This window comes from Haliaeetus leucocephalus, unplaced genomic scaffold (assembly GCF_000737465.1).
Source record: "Haliaeetus leucocephalus isolate CR32 unplaced genomic scaffold, Haliaeetus_leucocephalus-4.0 Scaffold2, whole genome shotgun sequence".
Lineage (NCBI taxonomy): Eukaryota > Metazoa > Chordata > Aves > Accipitriformes > Accipitridae > Haliaeetus > Haliaeetus leucocephalus.
This window is the reverse complement of record NW_010972438.1, coordinates 10,712,127-10,721,032: the sequence shown is the minus strand read 5'-3', so window position 1 is coordinate 10,721,032 and position 8,906 is coordinate 10,712,127.

Here is an 8,906-nt window from a genome sequence, read left to right as displayed (position 1 = left end):
TGCGGGGCCGAGACCCCGTGAGGGCGGGTTTCACCTCCCGGGCGGCCCCTCCGCTGGGAATGTGGCGGTGCCGCCGTTGCCTGGTCTCCCGCAGCGAGTCGGGAGTCGTTCGGCCCCTTCTGCTTTCGGTGGAGAGGGTTCTCCTTCTGCAGCCTGCCACGGCTGCCGGTGACGGTACCGGCGGGGGTTTGCGGGGTGCAGGCGGTGCCGCCGGGGCTTCGGGTTGTCTCGGAGTCGCGTCCGCTCCGCCGCAGGCCTTGTGCCTTCTGACTGAATAAGTTGTTGTAATTTCTGGTTTTTCTCGGCGTCTGTTACAGCGTTTGGAGCTGAGATGGGTTCTGGTTGCCTCATTTCGGTAGCTGGGATGAAGTTACATTTGAGCGAGCTGCATTTGCCTCCGGGTCCTACTGTGCGACGGTAGCGACGGCTGTAAAACTGCAGAGACGTAACTGAGGGTGCAGCCCCGCTCTCTTTGTTGTGGGGAGTGATGACACTCAGCAGAACAAGCCCTGCCGTGACTTTTATGTCACAGATTAATTCTGGGATGTCCAGCACATGGACATGCACACCGCCTCCAGAAGAATTGTGCTGTCTGTGAGCACGCAGTAATAGTCCAAATTTCATAATCTCCTGTTTGCAGTTATTTTCCACTTTAAAAACTGGATTTACTTATGGTATGACCAGGCAGTACTGTGAATCAGAGAGAGAACTGGCTGTCATTTCTGATTCCCGCTTTAGCTGAGAGCGGGGATGCTAGGCTAAAAAGGAGGCCAGAGGTACTTCAGCAGCAGGTATGCTAGCAGAAAGCGTGTTTTAAATGGAGAGAGGGTGTTCCTTCTGCCCCTTACACAGCTCTGATTCCTGTGTTGTTGATCTGTCTTCCTGGTTGCTTGCATCTGGTGAATACTCCTAACCCAAGTGACAATAATTGTAGGTTCACCGCAGGATATACAACTAATCTGTAGACTGTCTTATTAAATACTCTTCCTATAAGTAATCTACACTTAAGAAGTGTCTTTTGTGTGAGGAACTCACGTTAACTCATGTTCCAGTCTTCCTCTGGACAGAAGTTACCTATGAGAAATTGTCCATAAGATCTCCTGAATCTAGCAGGCTATGGCTCTCAACTGTTGCAACTGCTCTTGTAAATAAAACTAATGAGGTTTATTTTCTGACAAGCCTGATACTTTTTACCTGTTTCAATAGCTAAGGGGTGCAGGTACCAAGTCCTATGGGAAGTTGTATAACTTCTAATACTCCCCAGTTAGCAGTACAGATTACAGTTTCATTGTTAACTTGTTTCCATCATGCCTTATTACACTTTTCTGCTAGTGCAAATGACAATAGCTTTTTGTGTTCTTTCCTTTGGTTTGCATGATTCTGGTTAGGAAAAAGAAAATCACAAAATTCTTTTAGAATGAGTACTTGGAAGTAGTTTTTCAATCCAGACTCTGTGTTATGTGTGTTGTCTTGTCTGGGTGAGTGTGATAGCAAATGTTGCTCCCCCTCTCTGTCTTTCATATCTGTATTCTGTTACTAACGGATGTTCAGAAGAAATTCTCTGCTGATTTGTTCTGATCTTTTGTTAATAACAGAATGCTCGAGCACTGTGCCTTTTGATTTCAAATGTGTCTCTAAGATACATCTATTAGTAATTGTTTGTTTTGCTGCAGAAGCCCTGTTGATAGTTGAAAGATGGCTTGAAGTGTGTGTAGCACAGATGGTTTATATAGAGGCAGTGTGGGATAACAAAATACAGGAAGCCATAACAGAGTCTTGGTTTCTTATTTGATATAAGTCGACTATTTTGTCATTTTGGACACTTCATCTTATGTCCCTGGTATCTGAATAATTTGTTTATTGGTGGCTGATGCTGTCCCTGATTTGAACTTTCCTGGTTTAGATAAGCCACACAAATAGATCCTTGTGTTTGAAGAGGTGTGTAAATGAAGCCCTTCTAAGGAATAAGGGTTGAAGTGCTTTTATGGGGCATTAAGACTGTATTTTACTTTGTTATATTATAGATGTAAGGAAGTAGGTTGTCATTAGCTGAATGCTTTTTGGGTTTGTTCCTTATCCCACCTCAAAGCGATATCTTCAAAAGATGTAGATCTGTACAATTCTTCATCCCAAACTGATGCTTGGAGAACTAGGTCTTCACATGCTAGGCTTGTTCTAAAGCTGAAATACAAACGCATCCATAAATAAATTTTCTATTCTTTTGTCAGCAGTATGTATTAAGATTTTATAATGCTGCTTAGTGTTGCAAGAATTACTTTAAACTTGCATTTATAATTTTTTTCCTGTAGATCATTGCTTATAAGAGCACTTGCATGAAGATGGGTTAGGCCCAAGTTAGATGCAACTTTAACATGGCAACTGAACTAGTAATAACGTAAACCTTCTATGAGGGCAGAAAATAGCCAGTCTTCTGGATAAGCAGCTAAAGAAAAGGTGAAGAATTTAAGGAAAAGCTCAGTAGACATGGTGAAATACCACGCAGGAGACCAAAGTTTGTGTCAAATGAATAGTTTGCTTGTCTATTGTTCTAAGCAGCTTCTGTTAATTTAAATTTTATACAACAGACTGGGTAAGTGTAAACTTAATAGCATTGAATCAAGGGCAGAGGCTGAGTTTCTGTTTCCTGGGGATGAAGGTGAAACTAAAAAAACAAAACTGAAAACAAAACCTGAAACTGCTACATACTTCCTGAGTTCTCCAGAAACCTAAGAAGGGACAAAGCTAGTATTTAAAATGTACTTTTGTGGGCTTGTGCTTTTTGCTTAGTAAGAGCATGTCAGCCCCCTAGTAGACGTGGTTTTTAGATTGTTAGGGAATCAACTGCAAAATTTTCTAATATGCTCATAAGCTCTTCATGTTTCTTTCAAGTCAGAAGAGCTCAGAAGTTCTTACTTGAGTTAGTACATCTCAGCTGGTACATAATCTCCATGCTTTTGTGTTGCAACAAAGAAATTGTCAGCTGAGGTCTTCTTTTGCCTATTTATTTCTAATGGTAATTTAAGATTAGAATGATGCCTTTTCTTTTTTACAAAAGATGTTGCCCCAGTTAAGTATGTTACAAGCAGTCTGAGTTTTGTTGGAATGTGCACTTACATACAAATAATTCTATAGTGCAGTGTTTATGGAGTCCTTTTCATCTGAAAGCCAAATAAACTTATATTGCAGGCGCGTTCCAGTGGTACCTCACTTAATAGATTTGAAATTACATGAGCAAACGCTGTCAGCTTCATTTTGTCTCCTGCTGTATGCTTCAGTTCCTAGCACTCCATAGGAAGAGAGAGTAACTGTGTAACTTCGGGAGGGTGGGGAGCTCCTTTTCATAGGCATGGTTCAGTGCTTTTGGTAGGTATCTGCACCAACCGTTTTGCAGAAAATGAAGTTGTTTTGCTGCCATTGTGTTCCTTGAATTCAATAGGAGTGGAATTACATCCAATATATTAAGCCATTTGCAAGTGTCTCATCTTAATGCCAAATGTTGTGTTCTGACAACAGAGGCATTTTCAGCAGTAAAGCTTTAATAAATTTTGGCTATTGAACTTGCTTCATATTGCAATATTTCATCCATATATTCACTATTTAAAAGTGCCTTTCTTTCTAAGCCTTAAAATAGGATGCTATTTTCTGCCACAATAATCTAGACATATTCCTTAATAAGAAATGCATATCTGTACATACAAGTTTTAGAGCACTTTACAGCAGTAAAACTACTAGCAAGTTATACATATATTTCTGAACATTCCTTAATTCTTTTCTGAAATTATTTTCCTTTTTCATGCATTTCATGTTGAAATTGAAGTAGTGAAACAGCCAATTTTGCTACAGTACGTTGTTGTCTTAAAGGCATTTGGAAATGAACAGCTGAAATAAAATCCCTCTTGTAACATACTTTCAGAGTTTTTCGTTAAGCAGTGATGAATGTTGACACTCATAGCTTTCAGATTAAAAAAATGTTGAAAAAAGCATTTACATTTTTCCTATATTGTTCTGTGATACAAAAATGGAGCCATATGTTTCTAGAACTGTAGGATTTATTTTAAAAGCTTGTAAAGGACTTTGGACGTCTGCTTCATAAGAAATTCAATCTCTGCAAGGTTGCCTTCACTTTGGAAAAAAACAAATCATGAAGTTACTTTTAGAGGTGGCTTTAGACAGGGAACTGTTAAGAGCTCATTTGTTTGAGGTTTTGGAAATGCAGTTCCTCCAATGGACTTAGTAAGTAAGCTTGACCACCTCCCACCTGAGCTCCCCCAGCCCCAGCCTGAGCTCAAAAAACGTAGCTGTTTCATCACACCTGATTTTAGCTATCCCAACCTTATGGTTTCTACTGGTGAACTTCCTAAATTAGTAATGCGTTTATAGCTCCTGCAAAGATTGCAGTCAAAATATTAATTGCCGTATCATACCTCAGTAAATTAATTGCCTTAGAGATCTTGCAGTGTAATTAGAATATTTTTATTGGCTACTGAGTATTTTCTGAAAAATACTGAGTATTTTGCTTTTCTGGTGAAGGCCATGGTGATGCAGGGTACTGAAAAGCTGTTCTTGTCTCTCTCCAGATCTTTTCTTGTTCAGTAAGTTTCATTACATGTAAACGTGCGTCCTATTTTTTTTTTCTGCAGTTGTCCTACTTCATAGCTTTCATTTGTTGAATGGTTTACTCATTACTACACCAGTGATACAGTGTGTGTGGAACTGTATAATGTCCCTGGCAAACATGTGCATTGTTTAAAATGCAGGTAAACACTGTACCTCAGATGGGCTTAATGGCAGGTTGTGTAATAGCGAGTAAATACTGTGCCCTGTAGCGAAGAGGTCCCTGAGTCGGAGCAGCTTTCCTGATTTTGTTGCTACTTTTCACATGGGAGATTTTCTAAATAAACATTTAAAAGAGCTTCTTACTAGAAGTTGTTCCAATCCAGCCTACTTAAGCAGGGATTGTATTCATGCTTAATTAGGCTTTCCTCTCTTTAATGCTTATAAAATAAAGCCCTTTCAAACTTTTAGTTGATGTGACCTGAAGGTGACCTGGATCTTTATAATGGTTGGCTTTTCAAGCCTGTTGGATTAAACAGATGTACAGCAGAAATCTGTGGAAAAATGGACTGACACTCCTGAGCCAGAAATTTAGAGACTATTTTCTTGGGAAAACAGAAGGTAGAGAGTCTCGCTAATATTGGGTAATACATTTTATTTTATAAATCACCAAATTCACCACTTGTTCTTTCCTGTTTTGTTTCTGCAGAAGCCTTTCTTTCCTGTTTGCTTTCTGTTTCAAAAACTAGGAAAGATGATAAACAGCAATTGTTAAACATTTGGACATGCTTTTGCTGTGTAACTTTCATCTAAGAATGTTAACAAAATTATCTGAGCAGCTCTGAGCTGCTGATGTTTTAACACGTGCTGGAATACCAGGGACTAATCTTGGTGAATTTGGGGCGGAAAACCTCCTAAATGTTGGCTCTGCATGAAAATGGGTAAATTCAGGATAATGTTAATCCCAGGCAGTGATTGTGAAACTGTTATTGGCAAAGGATTGGAGAAAAGCAGCGTGGTTGTCACTGATCCATGTGGATGTTTGGGAAATACTCTTTTTCAGAAACTATCCAGCACTCTGTAGTGGTGGGAAGAAGATTTTAGGAAATGACAGCATGCAACTGGGGTCATACAGCTTTCCCTACTCCTGACCTCCTCCTCCCAGCACCCGTTTCCACTTTCTTGACTAATTGGGGCAGCCAGGAAATGATCCCATAGGTAAAACTGCTTTGCTTGGCATCTTTAAAAATGTGTATTGAACTGCTGCTGGAATATCAAGGCTGTGGCAGGATCTGGCTTGGCAGCATTGGTAAAAAGAGCAGCGGACATACAAACCTTACCTGTGTGGGAGTCTGGAGGGACTCAAGGAGGTTGTCTTGGGGAACGGTTTTATGGCTTGTCTTGGTGGTGGCTCCTATGTAGTTGCTGACAGTGAGTTTGCTGCCTGTGGGCAAAATCAGTAGCGGGAGGTTGTCTCTCTTCTGCAAGCTGAGACCTTTCTTGCCAACTAGCAGCTGTTAGGGCTTCTTTGAAATTGTTTGGTAAACTGAGGCATAGGAAAGATTTTGAGCCATTCATGTAGGAGTGAAAAATGCCATGGGAATTTCTGCATGAGTGTAGCTAAGTTAGACCTCACTGAGCCTGGTTGTTGATCCTTAAAATTGTTGGCAGGAGTGAACTCTGGTAATTACTAGCCCTTTCTGAAGCCTTTTCCATCATCTTTTCCTGTGTTAGATGATGTAGCTAAACAGAAATGATTCTGAGTGTGCCTATCTGCTTTCCTTAACGCTTTCATTTATTTCCTTTGGGCACAGTCTTAGTCCCACTATCAAATCGGGCTGTCTCAGAAGAACATTGTCGTAATTCAGATTTTTTTCCTAAACAAAACAGAATTTGGCAGACTAATAAAGGCTTTTGTGCATTTAGGCTTTTTCCTTGCAGGGTTGAAAGCTCTTCTTTGGTCCTATGGGAAGCATATATCAGTGGTGCTAATTATAATCCCAAGACAAGCTTGTTGGTGTGTGGAAGCAATAGGAAGTATCAACTTCTCACTGAAACTCAGCATACTGTGGTCTGCTGACTATGTGTAGCCATGGCAGATATTGGGAATGGGATTGTATTTCTTCTCATGGCTTCTCTACTGTAGCTATTCTTTGACTTTCAATCTTGTTATCAACTTTAGAAAAAAAAAAAGCCAGAAAACCACTTTAGGCTTTTTCATTAGTTGTATTGACAAAATAGTGCTGAGGTGGCCAATTCTTTGTTATGGTCAGTGCTGATGGAGAGAGCGTGGTGGGGACTTAGCTTTTCCATACAGACAGAACTAATGACCGTATCTGGAGCGATGCTCTCTTCTTTCAGGTTGTGAACCCCCCCCCATAACATAAACAAGGGGCTCGATTAGTGCTTTAGGGTGCCAAAGCAGAACTGGATGGGAAAATGCTCAAGTATGTGTGGAAAAAATAGTTGTAGCCCAAATCTTTTTTTTTTAATGTAATCTTTCTGTGAGAATGAGCTCTGAGCTCTGAGTTTTTTATCACTAGGCTCTCCAGAAGAGACAACGGTCATATTGATCAGAATGGTTGTGTGCAATAAGATGCTTTGATGGTTGTCTAATGAATTTGTGTGTTCTGCCTGCCCGAGAGCATTTTCTTGGGGTACAATAGAAAAGGTTAATTGCTGGATAAAGAGTACGTGCTACAAGGGATTGAGCAATAACTCTGCTTCTTTCAAAATCCTAGAAAAGATGAATGACTGAACATGGTGAATCATCACAGACGTGGTTTTTCAGAGAAACAGCCAGCGTTCCTTTGAGACTTGCTGAATAAGCAGTTGCTGCAATTTTTTGGCTGTGTGTGAAGTAGCTTCTTCCTACTTCCCAAAATGCAGCAACGATCACAAAACAGGAAAAGCCGTGTTAGTGGTGAATCTCTGTTTCCAGGTGTCCCTTTAATTGGTTTCTGTTGCACAGTTTACAAACATAATTACACTGGTTGAATTGCAGTCAGCTCTATGGAATTTTGTTACTATTTATGAGGATTTGGGCTTCTTGTTTTGCAGGAAAATACCTTAATTATAATTTCAAGTGAATAAGAGAAGAGAATATAGAGAGAGCATGTCAGGCTGACTTTCTGAAAATAGACACTTTAATTCCAGTGTAATAGTTATGCGTTTTGGTTTGTGACATCTTGGATTTCTGTCGTTTCCAACTAAGCTGCTAGGACATGGTTTTCATTCTTACTAGTCTTGAATTTGTTCTCAAGGCTAGATGGTTCAAAATTGCTATGGATATTTGACAGCTGTTGATAATAAAGGATATTTTCATTGAATTTTAGAAAATGGAATAGCATTTTTGCCTGAGCAGCATCGTGCTTTGGAAGGAAACTTCAATAAATAAATTCTGGATTAGTTAAGGTTGAACACACAAGGTAATGCCACCTGGTAAGCGTTGCTTTTGCCTCTGGTCTGGAATAGTCATACACTTACTTTTCATGATGGTAAATGTTAAATGAGAATTTAGTTCTACGGAGGGATTCTCTGATGTGCCCCACTTTGTTTGCATCCAATGGTATATTTATGTTTTTCAGTAAACAAGCTTTTCATTTCATTTGAAAGAGGAGAATTAGTTCTGTGTGGTTCTGAAGGCAACTTCCAAAACCAGAAGACGCTTCACAGTACCTGAAAGAAGTTACTAATAAATGCCTGTAATGTATTTTTAACTGTGAAGCTGAATTTGTAATACTTCATGGATCAAACACTCAATTAATTGAACTATCTAGTTGGTATGCAGGTACATGCCAGATAGAGTTATTGTTACAGAATGGACAAATTTGGTATATAAACTCAAGGTGCTGGAAATGCCTTTGTTTATTTTTGTTATTTCATTATTATCTATGTGTGATAATTTGGAAAGCAGCATTAATTTTAATATCTGAAAAAATTGTGCATAATCCTGTGATCTGTCCTTTTTGTTTGTGTGAGACTCCTATTGATGTAAGCAGTTCAGCAAAATTAGGTGGCATTTGAAATCGAAAAATTATTCAGCACTTTACATACAATACGTTTGAAAGTTTGTACCAGGGTGAATGAAGTCATCTGAGCTGAATAACAAGTGATTTATCATGTGATGCTTGCTGCACTGCAGGCAATAAGCGGGTGGGTACTCACGCGTTGCTTGGCACAAATGCAAAGAGCTTTTAGCATGTTCCAGCTTAGAAATACTGGGAGCCATGGCTTGAATTTGTATTTGTTTCAGAATTTCTAGTTCTCGCTTTGAATTTTGTAGTTGCAGGTGTGCAGTGTGACTGAGCGTGTTCAGTGAGGAAGCCTGGGGGATTTGGCGGTACTTTGAG